The 14,223-nt window shown below is 38.5% G+C and overlaps 1 protein-coding gene across 9 annotated transcripts in view; it reads left to right on the top strand.

Annotated features, from left to right (window-relative positions):
- Positions 1–14,223, top strand: part of Pde4d (phosphodiesterase 4D) — a 1,424,262-nt gene that overhangs the window by 1,066,533 nt on the left and 343,506 nt on the right. The window lies entirely within an intron of this gene.

Here is a 14,223-nt window from a genome sequence, read left to right as displayed (position 1 = left end):
TTGCAAAGCAGTGCCAAAACAGAGGTGCACGTGACGAACATGTCTGGAACCCGTCCTTCAGTCAGCACTCAGAACGGAGCGAGAAGGACTGATAGAAATGTTCCATTCCCGGCTCCTAATTTTATGAATTCTCAAAAAGAAAAAAAAAATAGAAAAGAACTTTGGAGGGCATTAGATTTTCCTCTGTCATCGCTCATCGCCGTCTTACCTTCCTGCCTTTCTTTTTCTGATATATACACACACATAGATGTAAACGCATGACTCACCGAACATACACTTGGCTTGATTTGACCTCAAAATAAATGTTATAATTGTGAAGGAGTATTTAGATTGTAACTTTTTCTTAGTGGAAATGGATTTGTTGCTGTTGTTGTTGTTTTGATTTTGTTTTTTGCTTATTGTTTCTTACCCCAGGAAGAATTACTTTTTGCCTCAGAATACCAAGTGTTTCCCATACTATGTATTTCCCAAACTGTGTTTACATAGTTCTGGCGCTATGTACATTCCCAGTGAGGGAACACTTATCTAAGCTTTATTGTACTACCTGTAGCCCAGATCGAGCATGGCGTGGTCACTGTCAGTTACCTCACACCTCTACTCTAGTGGTGAGAGACTGAAATCCACACAAGGCGCCAATGTCAACTGGGAGTTTATTTCCCCTGTTCCTTTTTATTTTTTATTTTTTACTTAAAGGGTGATAACCTTTTTAAGTAAGTCATCTTATATTTCGTGTAAGTTGATGTATATGGGTAAGTCCTCAGAAAGGTGCAGGCTATTCCCAGTTAATTTTATTTCTTTTTAATTAAAAAACAAACAAACAAAGTGTATTCATCCAATAACAAAGATGCAATTTAGAGTTATGATGCACACTTAAATAAAAACAAAACCAAGCAACAGCAACAACAAAAACCTCACTTTATTGTCCCCGAATCTCAAAGGGTAATGCATCAGGAATCTGAAAACGCTGAGGAACCCTCTTTGTTTGGTTGGTGTTGTTGTGTCTTATAATTTTAAAATTAAACACTGTGGTGTATTTTGCAGGTAAGTGGTTTCAATAGCATCTTATAATAAGCAGTGTTTGGTGGCATGGACCTTGGAATCTGTAAGAAAAAAAAGATACCCGATCCACCCTTTATAATCAGTTAAATGCCTCTTATTTAGCAGATGCATAACTAGATCTTTCTGTTTCACACCTCTGTCCCGTGGGACTGGGATAGAGCGAGTTGATCCTGAAAGCAGTAGCTGGGCAGTATGCCTGAGTGCTGGAAGAACATCCAAATCGTCATTGTTTTTATTCCATAGCTAATTTTTTGAGGCTATATGTTTTTAAAAACCTCTCATTAAAAAAAATAGACAATTATACTAAAATCTCAAAAATAAAAGGAACTATTTAAAAGATTATAAAGAAACTAGTACACCTGAAGTGGTGGTGCTTCATGACCCTGGGTTCAGGAAAATTTAACCAAAGATGGTCGCTCCCCTTTCAGGATGATTACCTGGACTCGTCTAAGATTAGTAAATAGCATCTATGTGTTTATATTCTTATTTATATAACAAGGGTTATATTATTGGCAGATGGGTAATTGTTTTTATGACTTGAAAAGGTAGGAAGGAAGGAAAGGAGAGTGTGGATGGGAGCAAGGTATAAAGAAAGAGAAACCTCGTAAGGAAGAGATGCTCCAACACAGTGGCACATGATTTTAATCCCAGCCCTTGGGATGTGGAAGCAGCCAGACCAGGAGTTCAAGGACAACCTTAACTACACAAGGAGTTTGAGGACAGTGTAGGCTACATGTGACTTTGTCTCAAAAAAGTAAAATATGCCAGATGTGAGAGTTTATTCCTATAACTCCAGTACTTGGAAGGTTGAGACGAGAGAAGTTGCAAGGAGTTTGGCATCAGCCTAGGCTTCACAGGAAGTTGAAGGCCATCCGTGACTAAGTAATGATGCCCCATCTCACAGAACGAAAGGGAGAGAAGCAAAAAGAGGGAGAAAGAGTAGGGAGGGAGGGAGGGGGCAAGGGAGGGAGGGAGGAGGAGAGAGAGATAAAATGTGCCCATATGTTGTTTCACCCTACCCACTGAAGCGTGATATTGAGTTGATAAAAAGAAATCTGGCTTTTTAGTTAAAGCCATGGTGGGGGGTGAGGGAGAGGTGGAGAGGGGATGAGGTAGGGAAACTAACTTAGAAATTTAAAATACAGTTTGATTTAAATCCAGGTATATTCTTATCAAATAATGACTTGCTGAATGAAAAGAGTGTTAGAACACAGAAAAATAATTTTCATCTTAAAAATCAGCTACGATAGAAGTACAGCCACATGGTCATTTGATAGTTACCCATTTTTAATCTCAAGTGGCAATGAAGACATTATCAAAGTAGTTAAAGCACTAAATCTTAATTAAGCTCAGTGTTGAAGAGAATGACAGCTCTGCCATCTGGAATTACCGTGATTTGCTGTATTTGTAATTTCTAAAACTCTTAAGTTTTTATAGTCTCCACGAACTCTTGAGCACTGTATTTTTATCTTGCCAAACTATAACTTTTAAATTTTATTAAATGTTGGCATTTCAAGTTTAACACATAGAGATAGAAAGATCAATTATCTTGGATAGTTGAGTTTTTGTATTTGTGGGATTTCGCCACCCACACTGGCATGTCATTGGTGTTGTCCTTTGTTAAGGTCTTGCTTTTGTGGGCACACAATCTCACAGCAGCTTTCCTGGTCATTAGTAGGGTCACCTTTAAGCCACAGGTATTTGGGTAGGCTCATAGTATCGGTAATAAGTCCCTGCCTATTGAGAAGAACTAGGCAGCTGTTGGTTACCCCTAAGATGTAAATGCCACTACTGCACCTTTGGTGATGTCTTACTGTGCTGCTGATCCTTATGCTGGTTTGTAATCATCACAGTCAGGTAGGACAATTGACTGTTTTCCCCCTTGGCAGCTTACCTAGAACCTTCTCATGCTATGAGAGCTACTTGTCAGAAAGGAGACTTCCAGGTCGGTATCAGCCCAATTCCCTAAGTCTCATATCCAAAGTATGTGGTATCTTCAGCAATAGGGACTTACCTTCAAATTCTGGGAGGCAACTATGTGCAGTTTCAATACCTTATAATGCTTTGAAGGTCTCCTGGATTCCCCTGACCAACAACTCAAGGAAGTTTCTCATGCCTGGTGCTAGGATTTTGATTAGATGGTGTATGTCTCTTAAAGATAGCATTATAACTCCAAATGGCATAATTTTATTTAGAAATATGTATACTCCATCATTATGTACCAAAAGAAAACAAGTACACACTATAAACAACAAATCTTCATCAATCACAAATTTAATTTATGCTCCATAGCTTCTTTGACACCATTAGATCAACATTTGATTCTCAGACCAACATTTCTTTTTGTGTAGTACTTCTGTGAATGTGGGCATTAAATTAGTTACATGTCCCCAGTTCTTCTTAACTGGGATCACTTTATTCACCTCCAACCTAAGGACATCTGCAAAGTCTAGGAACATATTTAATTACCATGAGTTAGGCTGCGATTGCTTAATCATATCAAGTATAAAAGGACAGGCTGTCTTACGATAAGCAGACAAGATTTCTACAATAAATAATTGCTGAACTGTCAACAAGCCCAACTGGAAAGTGCCTCACAGTTCTCTGAAGACCTTTACTGACATCCAAGCAATTCATATATTTTATGAATTTGTGGAAGCAGTACTCTTCACATCGTTTTGTGTATATATCATGAAGCTATTGCTTTCTTAGTCTGGTTAAAAATGGAAAATGACTTTAGACAATAGGCTAAAATATTCAGTATCAGTGGCTTTATTGCATTTCCATGGCTGCTGTTTCTTCAGGAGAGGTTCTACTGAGATCTCATTAAAGACAGTTGAATGAATGATCTAATACAGGCCTATAGCTCTAGGCAAGGTGCTAAACAGCGATCCACATTTCAAAGAGAAGTGAAAAATACTAAGCAGAATTACACAGGAGATAATGAATATTAAGTTGATGTGTGTGTGTGTGTGTGTGTGTGTGTGTGTGTGTGTGTGTTTACTGAAGTCTTGACACCTGCTCCCATGGCTGGATATACAGTCCCTGTGACTGTGACCATATGAGCCATGTAGGTGGTTTTCATCATAAGCAGTTCCCTCTAACAACAACGAGAAGGAACCTCAAGGGACATGAAAAGATTCTCTTTGATGAATGTCCTTTTTTTTTTCTCTTTAAGTAAAACTTCTAAAGAAATCATCAGAGTTTCTTCCAATCCTCCCTGTATCTGGACGTAACAGTTAGTGGTGGAAACCATTTCTGTTAAAAGACACATCTCTAGCTTTGCATTCTGTCCTCAGTGCGCAAGCTGAGTATCCAACTGCCTAGTACCAAATGGTCCCTAGAGGTTTCAGACTCCATCTATTTAAAATTAAAGTCACTCAGGGACATTTGCCATCTCCGTAATTGATGCTGCAGACTCTGGGGCCCTCCAAGGTGCTTCCTTTTCTCAGTTCTGCCACTCGTCCATTTTGTGGAGGTATGTGCCTTCTTGACCGTTCTGCCACTCGCCCATTTTGTGAGAGTGTGTGCCTTCTTGACCGCTGAGCTTAACCTCTTTTGCCAGTCCCATTCCCGGTCCTACCATTTTGCATCACATCCTCATCCTCTCTTGCCTGAAAGTTGGGTTTTCATCGTTAGCATCTTTTCCCTCGTTATAACCCACGGATTCATTTTCTATACCACTGTCTTGATGTCCCCATGTTTGTACAAATGGAATGCTCAAAACAACCATTATATAGTCTTCCTAAAATTCTTTTGTAAATCGTCATTGACACACATTCTGTATCCTAAGTATGAGGAACTACTTGCTGTTCCTATTTATTTTTGGCCTGGAGTTTCCTCTATATTTTTTTAATGAATACTAGCTCATGTTACAAACCATTTTTATTAACTATTTTCCTACACCTCAATTTTGAAATTGAGTTACTCCCTTTGGCTAACTGCTTTATTTTTCTGATATGGCTACTGTATTATTATCAAAATGAATTCCAAGTATGTGTGCATTTTCTTTGTTTTCAATTTAAGATTACTATGATGGAAACTGTCGTTTTAGGGATACAAACTTGGCAAGGGTGCACAACATAAATTGCAATGGAAAAGAGCCATAGAAGCAAGCAATGCGAAACCCTAATAAGAACAACTTCATTAAAATAAGAATGCGAAGACAGATATTTTATAGAAATTTCAGGAGTTTCTCAAAAGCTAAAAGGCAAAATCGAGAACCCAACACACACACACACACACACACACACACACACACACACACACACACACACGAATGAACACATGATATTTAACATAATTGTTACTCTAGGGATGACGTGGCCAGAGGATAAGTAATAACAAGGTCCAATGAGAACTCTGTGAATGAAGCTATGATATGAATGTCAAGCTAAAAAATATAGTATCTTGATGAAGGAGGGAGGAGGGCAGAGTAAAACAGAAAGTGGGGTGGGCTGGCAGGCAGGCAGAGGACATTGCTTTTCTAAAACAACTGAATGATTCAACCATTTCATTTTGGAAAGACATTAAGTGATAATATGTCTTATTGTCATCAGAATTTATCTCATTTTATTCATCAGAAATATAATTCAAAGCATATTCTTTGTGTATTGCACAATTATTTCAGTGTTTATAAGCATGTTGTAGGTAATATTTTCCAACTGAACTTAAAAAGGATGCCAATTTTCTAATCTATTCCTAATGACTGGGGATTAATGTCAACTCCTAAATGGCAATCTCTGTCCTCCTTCAGTTCAGCGTTCACCCATCACTCAGAGAATGTGTTGCTGGAAAGCGAGCAATAGGCCAGGAGAGGTTGCTTAGAGTGTCCATTACTAGAGCTATTAGAGGGCAAGTCCACATCAGAGTGACCTTCACATGTTACAACAATGAGATGCTAGTTTACTTAACATCCTTGGAGACATTAAGTTTTTTTGTAGCTTTGCTTCTACGTCAAACAAAATTATTGCGTAGAGCTGAGCTACAAAGGGAAGAATCTGCTCTCACTCCTCCTCTGCCCAGTGTGATAAATAAAAGCAGTGAATACTGAAGAAACACATGGAGCTGCCTTAGCACTATGCTATCCTGCAGTGTTCATGTAGAAGGTCTGATGGGGAAGATAAACAGGAACACGGTGCGTCCATTCCATTCCTTTGTATGTGTATATTTTTGTGTATGTATATATATGTGTGTGTATATGTACACATTATAGGAGGCTTCTACAATAGTAAATTTTCATATGGCCTTAAAAGGTTTTTACTGTTAGTTATCCCACTCCATACTTCTCTACCTGCCCTCCCATCCCCCCATACCGTTTACTAGTTCACATCCCATTATTATTGCCTTTTTCATGTTTGTAACACTTGGATTCTATCTTTCTTCTCTTGAAATCCTTCCATGGCCTGTTACTAAGTTTCATGATGTCTTGGGTATTCCAAATGAAGCATATTACATATCTAAAGACTCAAAGCTAGCTAGCATTCACATCTCACAAAGAACATGTGACATTTGTCATTCTGGGCTTAGGTGACCTCATCCAGGATGGTTACACTTAGGTCCATTCATTTACTTGTGAATTTTATCTCATTTTTCTTTGCGTGTGAATAATAGCCTTTGGTTAGATATACCACATTTTCATTATCCATTCAATAGCTGATGGACATTGTCGCTGTTCCTATTCACTGGCTATTGTGAATAGAGCATTGGTGAACATAGATGAGCAAGCATTACACTGATTTTCATAGTAGATACATCAGTTTGCACTCCTACAAGTAGTGAACACTATTTTTCTGTCTCTCTGTGTTCATGCCATAATTTGTTGTCATTTTTTTCTAGTCTTACTCATTATGACTACAGTGAAATGAAATCTCAGAGCAATTTTAATTTGCATCTACCTGATGGAGTTTAAGTACAGTTACTCTATAATGGGAGGACAGGGCCTCTCACAGACACCATAGCTTATTAAAAAACAAATCCCAGTACAACTATGGGTTCTCTCTTTTCAATTGCTGGTCAGTAGGGTAACACAGAATCCCCAAACATTACAAGATATTATCATTTCTTTTGGTTATCAGAACTTAATGGTAAGACCCTATTACTGAAGACACCATGTACTTGAGTCCTAAGACTGAGAAATCAACATGGTACATACCTTGAACCTTTAACCCAATTGGCTAGCTTTCATAGTGATGGAAGGTGCTGAGCACACTGCTGCAGAAGAAAAACAAACAACAATCTCAGTGAACTGTGAACCCTGCCAGTTACACAAACCACTGCCCTAAAATGATATATCTATTGGTATAATAGTGACACAAATGTTATAGAGGTAATTAACCACATTCTGATTGAATTTAAGGCCCATTTTACAATACAGTATAACTCAGAACTGGTACAAATAACAGAGCTGTAGACTCACAAGTGGCTAGATTATATGCCTCAGAGAAGAACCTAACACCATTATTCTGCTAAATGGACATAGTAGTCAACTACCCACTAAGTATCTTCGTCAGTGGTGAAGAAGAGAAAGACCCTTAAGAAAAGAATTTGTTAAGGAGGGCATTATGGAACAAATAGTTCTTCTGAGGCATGGATGCATTCTGAATATTAAAAGACAGCTAGGGCCTCCTTCACAGGGCTCTCAGGAGCGGTGATCCTACCAGGCCTCATGGTCCATGGGGAAACATTCTCCAAATACTCAGGCTAGGCGAGGTGCCTATTTATATCCTCTTTGGAGCCTGTTGAGCTTTTCTCACTATTATAACAGCATATTCCAGTATTTTGTGGGTCTTGTTTTCTTTCCACATCCAATTGTAGAACCATGAAAACAGAATATAAGTCTGTATGCTAAAACCACAGTGTGTCCCATAGTTCATACAGGACCTGACACATAATAGCCAATCAACAAATTCATGTTTTTCTTTCCCAGTTAGAAAAGTGAAAGTAGTCAGAACAAATCAATAAATCTATATTTTTTAGATATATATATTAAATTCGCAATGAATTTGCTTGATTCTTTTATAGTTAAAAAAAAAATCAAAATTCTCTAACTGGGCAGCGGTAGTCCATGCCTTTAATCTCAGCACTTAGGATGCAGGTGAATCTCAGATCTCTGAGTTTGAGGCCAGCCTGGTCTACAGAGTGAGTTCCAGGACAGCCAGGGCTACACAGAGAAATGCTGTCTCAAAAACAAACAAACAAACAAACAAACAAAAACAAAGAAACAAAAAATCAAAATTCTCTTGAAATTTTCTTAAATCTAACCTTATGATTGTATGGAACTTTACACTAAAGAAGCTCATAACACGTGGCCTGCAGTTTACCACACTCTATGGAAGCCAGTAGAAGAATGTGGCGTTCAGCTAGTGATTTTTATGTGTGTCAAAAGTCGGAAATGCATATGCTCAAAGAATTCTCAAATCTGTAGAACAATAAGACATTATTCAGCTGACCTATATGACAAACCTATAATTTACAATTGCCCTCCTGCCTCCACCCCTCTGAAAGACTAAAATATGTGTTTTAGTTTCTCCTGTTATTTCTGAACAATAAATGCTAGGGTATCCCGTATAAGATGTGATACTGAAGTTGCCATGGTAATCCATTTTGGTTATAGCAGGAATATTATGAATGCCAGCAGTTTTGTATTCTCCTAGAGTTCCTAGTTTCTTTTCTTTTGCCTTTTTGAGTGTCAGGGTTCCAGTGGCTATGACAGAAAGAAGAACAATCTAAGTCTGTTTCTCTGTTCCTGTAGTAGGAGTCAGCTCTCTTTACAAGGGAGTTCCTGGGCACTTTGCCTTGCAAGAGGTTTTGCTAGTGTTTGGTAATTCTCCTCGTTGGTAAAATCTTCCCTCCAGGGGAAAATGCTTTTGAATCCTAGGGTTGATAGATAGTTGAATGCTGCGTGACGAGCCCTGACGTAGCGGGTCATGTCAACCTTGAGATGGTGTTACATTAAATTTATCCGTTTGGCCTAGGAAGCCGATAATTGACACAGAGACCAAAACGTGCCTTAAAGCTTGCAAGCACCACGCAGGGCAGAATCTAAACTGATACTAATCTACTCATAAACTAAAAAAAATTATTTGAAACCCCATAACATACATATATCCCAAGCACTTGCCAATCTGATCCTCAGAGGCTTCTCTCCCCTTTCTGTCAACTGTCAACTGTCCTTCCTCAGTCAATTCTTGGCTCCTCCCCCTCTCCAGGAAGTCCCGCCTTCTACATCCTTTCCTTCTGCCCAGCTGATTGGCTAAACAGCACTTTATTTAGACAGTTGTTACATCCACTCAAGACATTCCCCCACAAGATCGCCCTTGTCTGACTCCAGCGTCCATTTAGAATAAGCTCAAACAGAATAGGAAGGGGACAACTAGCCTTCGCATTGCTGGCAGTCTTTAAAGCTAAATTGGCATTTTAACTGTGCCACTCTAGACTATCTGTGTTAGTCTAGAACTTCAATGACTATGAAGATGATTAGAGTTAAGTCATTCTGAGGATAATAAGGTTCCTAGGGCCCATTCGTCTTTCTAGGGTACTAAGGGACTTTACAAAGAAGGCCCTGACTCACCCTCTGAAAGGACAATTCCTTAGTGTCACCCATCCATGCACTTAAGAATGTAAATTCAAATGGATATTTTAGGCAAATTGGAGGGACAGAGAAGAGAGGAGAAATTTATATAGAGCACTTGTCCACCTGCCTCTACTTTCCACGGATGTGCATTCACTCCTACTCATGAAGCAAAGTGTGAATAAGGAGTTCTCTTCACGTCTCAGCTCCCATTGGGCCTGTCCTGTGTGACTGTCTGTGGTAAGACACACTATCCTATACTTACATGATAAAGGCCGCTTCTAGGACTTGCGTAAATAAGGCCCACCAATAAACTTTTTACTAAGATACCATCAAAACAGAGACTTTAGAAATTCAACCTGGGCTGAGCAGGTTTTACATGCAGACAGAACACTATATACATAATAAATAAGTAAATATTCTTTTTTAAAAAATTCAACCTGAGATGGTATTCTTAGGGTGACAGTTAATGTAATGTGTCGAATGCACAAAGGTTAAGATATTATGACTCTATGCACTTTTCGGAAGCACCGTCTTATACACAAGCTCTTTGTGCAGGAGAACTCCAATGCATGACCCATCTTAGCTACAGTTCCACTGGTCATTCAACCATATCATGCACAGAATAAAAATGCACAGAATAAAAAGGAGGATTCCACTCTCAAATGGGATGGAAACCACTAAGCACCGACCACAAGATCGGATAGCCATTCATGTTTTTCTTCCCTTTTGCATTTACTTTTTCAACAGGAATGTACTGAATAGGCACCGAGTTCAAGGGTGTCTGTTAGGAATTCACAACTGAGAAAAATAAATTTCAAATCATTTAAAAAGGTCATAGTGAAAAAAATAATAAATAAATAAATAAACAAGTAAAATGGTCATAGTGTAACTGCTTAGGCAAAAAAAGAAAACAATAGAAACTATAAACAAAAAGAAAAACTTAAATTATAACCACATAAAGATTTTACAGTCTTTGAGGAGCACATAGAAACAAAATCTCAAGTTGGGCTCTTCATAATAGGTATAGCAATTTACATTGCAAGCAAAGATGAAGCATTCTTCTGAGGGGCACTGGCTCTGTTTGCAATGTAGATTTTCATCTATTTCTGTTTGTCTTAAACATCAACTAATGAAAAACTTAGGCCCTGGTGGTCCATAAATAATGTTCCAGGACCTGAGCTTAGTTGAGTGTCAGAACAGGGGCCAAGCTGTTGGTCTATGAACTTTGTTTTCAGTATTACTTTGAGCATCCTACAGAAACAGAGGTCTTCATTTTAGTAGTTCTGAGGAAGTTTTGACTTCTAAATGGGGATGTTGTCAAATGCATCATGGGCAGAGCGAGGTTTATGCTCAGTTATGCAGAGGTGAACATATGTGTGTGTGCATGCGTGTGGGTGTTAATACTCATCGTTGCGAGGAACCTGTCAAGGGTGTGATGTGTCTGAACAAATGGACATTTACAAGGACAAATTGTGTGCAGCCAGAACTTAATAGGTCGAGAAGTGATCACGGGGGGATGACTTGGAAAGGGAGAGGGAATTGTACTTTTAGGGTCATGATATTGAAGTGAATAATTTCTAAGATAAAGTAACGCTTGAAGGTGTTTGCACACAGAAATGATCATAACCACTTAAGAAAAGACATAGGCTTATTTGCCTCATTCATAAAGTTTAAGATTTTATGTACTCCCAGGAAGATGTGTCTTATAGGAATGCATGGGGTGCAGGCTACCAAAACCAGAATCCTACAGGAAACGATCCATGAGAAGGCACCCAATAATAATCTCCTCTAGAGGAAAGAGCGTGCTAACAAAATAAGAATAACATGTCATAATACAACTTTTTATTTTAGTCTTTCTATATCCTTCATAATGATGGCCTATATGAAACAATGACATTTGTATTCGATTCCGGGAAAGCAGGTAGCTGTGTCTGGTAAGAAAGTCCTTCGGAGAGAATGCTGGCTGCCAACACTGAGGGAGGATTAGCAAGACTTCACAGTGTGCTTAAGAAAGATGAGACTGCTAGCTCCATGTAGATACCTGAGTCCCTAATAAATCCCAGATTTCTTGTAGAAGATTTTTTTTTAATTAAAAGAAACAGAGATCTGGGATGGGCGCAGGTTCAGCAGAGAGCTACAGTGTGGCTCACTGACGGAGAGGCAGATTTTGGAGAATTTGAATGAACAATCTGAAAGAGATGAACAGATACATGTCAGAGATAAAGATATGAAAGTCGAGAGAACCACCTGAGGCTCGTGGGAAATATATCCACTTGTTACAGGCAGTCAAGGTTCAATAGTTTTCAGAGTCACGGTCAATTATTGTTCATTTGTTACTTGCTTTTCTCCAGTGCAGAGCAGAGCTTCCACCCTGTCCTGTGCTGTGTACATCTTTCTGGGCATCTTATATAGAAGACAAATAGTTTTAGAGCTTCAAAATACAACAGCTGGGCATGGTGGTGGATGCCTGTAATCCAAGCGCTCAGGGAGGCAGAGGCAGGTGAATCTAAATCTCTGCGAGTTCGAGGCCAGCCTGGTCTACAAAGTGAGTCCAGGACAGCCAAAGATACACAGAGAAACCCTGTCTCAGGGCAAGAAATAAAAACAAAATGAAATAACTTCAAAATACATCTCTATTCTTAAACATATTATCGAGCTTGTTCAAATCTTGGCAAAATTGCAAGCTACCTAAATTGCAAGTGCTTCCCTAAATTAAATTTACATTACAACTGACCTTTACTTTTTAATTTAAAAACAAAAATCAAGCCATTATTAACCTTTATATCAAATGAGCTTGATCAACAAATACTTATAAAAGAAAGTTACGATTCACCTCGAGGTGTCAATGGTCCAGTTCCGATCTCTGCTCTTATAGTTTCCTATATGACTGTGTGAGTGGTCTAGTTGCCAGGAATCAATAGAAAACCTGCACAATGATTAGGATTTGGTGACAGTGATAGAAGTATACAATTTTAGAATTGTAGAGAACAACAGAGAATAACCCATCAACAGAAAGGGCTGTCACACAGTCATTGCCAAGACGGATGCTTGTGTCTCCACAGAGAAAATTAGCCCAAGATCAAGTGTTCTGTCATTTTCTATTATGGGGCTTGATTTTGTTTTTAAGTAATAAGTTAAAATAGCTGTTTCAGTTCAGCTTACTGGAAGTTGAACAGTTACAGAGTTGTCTCGTTCAGCTAGAAAAAGACATTTCTGTTAGTCCCTTTCAGTGGTTCAGAGAGCAGCTTTACCAGTAGTTAGATACATTGTTTTCCTAGGGATGTATTGAGACTGTTTCAAGTGCATCTAGTGTCCCCCTGAAGGATTTGTTTATCTTTTCACTGCTGCTCTGAGCCAAGAATGCTACTTCTACTTTTCATTTGCCTTTGAGATATGGTCATTTCACTGCTGTAATCCATACAAAAATGCCACTTTAGTACACCATATATAATTTGGATATGTAATATATGATAATCTACAAATAGAGATCTGTACCTAACCTACTGCTCAATATCTTTAATAGAGAATTATATAAAGGATATATAACTGATACCTTAAAATAATGAGATTTAAGGGAGTAAGGTAGATCACCACATCTTGTGCATACAAACAACACTAAATGAATTCAGCAGGTTCTATTCACATATTTATGAATATATGTGTATATATGTAAAAATAATAATCAAAGAAAAAGAGGGCACCGATATGGGGGTAGAATGAAAGAGGCTATATGAAGGGGAGAAAAGAAGGGTTGGAGAAAGGAAAGGGAAACTGAAAGAGATGCAATTATATTTCAATTAAAAGTTCTTTTAAAATTAAAAAAAAATCAGTTCAACTTGTAACCAACACATTCAATACTAACCAATACGTTCAATGGGTATAACATCATATTGTCCTTGAAAGTGTGTGTGTGTGTGCGTGTGTGTGTGTGTATGTGTGTGTGTGTGTGTGTGTGTATCATTATTTTCTGTTTAGTTCTAGGTACATGTGTGCAGATAAGTATGAAGATGCATACATATATACAGGGACCGTTATACTTGTGTGCACATATGTGTGGAACCAGAGGTGAATTTGGGGCATCATTCCTCAGGAGGACTCTACTTGGTTCTCTTGAGACAGGCTCTCCTTTGGGATCCTGGGTATCACTATTAGGCTGGACGTTAGACTCGCTGGAGTCCCAGGATCTCCTGTCTTTGTCTCCCCAGTACTATGATTCCAGCTGTCCGTCACCACCCAGGGCTTTTTATACACATACTGTGATTAAGTTCATTGTACTGTGTGCCTTTAGAAACCACTTCTACCAACAAAGCTGCTATCCTTTCCCCCCTGTGATATTTTGTATTTTGTATCTTATACTAGAGCTGTAATGCATGTGGATAATAACTTTCCCATTGATTTAATCAAGACTTCAATTTCATAAACTTTCTCATTAGAAATATAATTCCCTTTGCCTATGTTGTTCCAAATATACTTAGAAGTTTTCCAAACAGAGAATCAGCTATTCTTTTTAACTTTAGGTAATAACATTAAATAAGGTAACAAGCTCACCCTTGTTCTAAGTTCCCCACAGCCTGCTATGATCAGTGGCT

This window comes from Acomys russatus, chromosome 30 (assembly GCF_903995435.1).
Source record: "Acomys russatus chromosome 30, mAcoRus1.1, whole genome shotgun sequence".
In the NCBI taxonomy this organism is placed as follows: domain Eukaryota; kingdom Metazoa; phylum Chordata; class Mammalia; order Rodentia; family Muridae; genus Acomys; species Acomys russatus.
The sequence above is the reverse complement of the archived record's forward strand: the minus strand, read 5'-3'. Positions and strand labels throughout refer to the sequence as shown.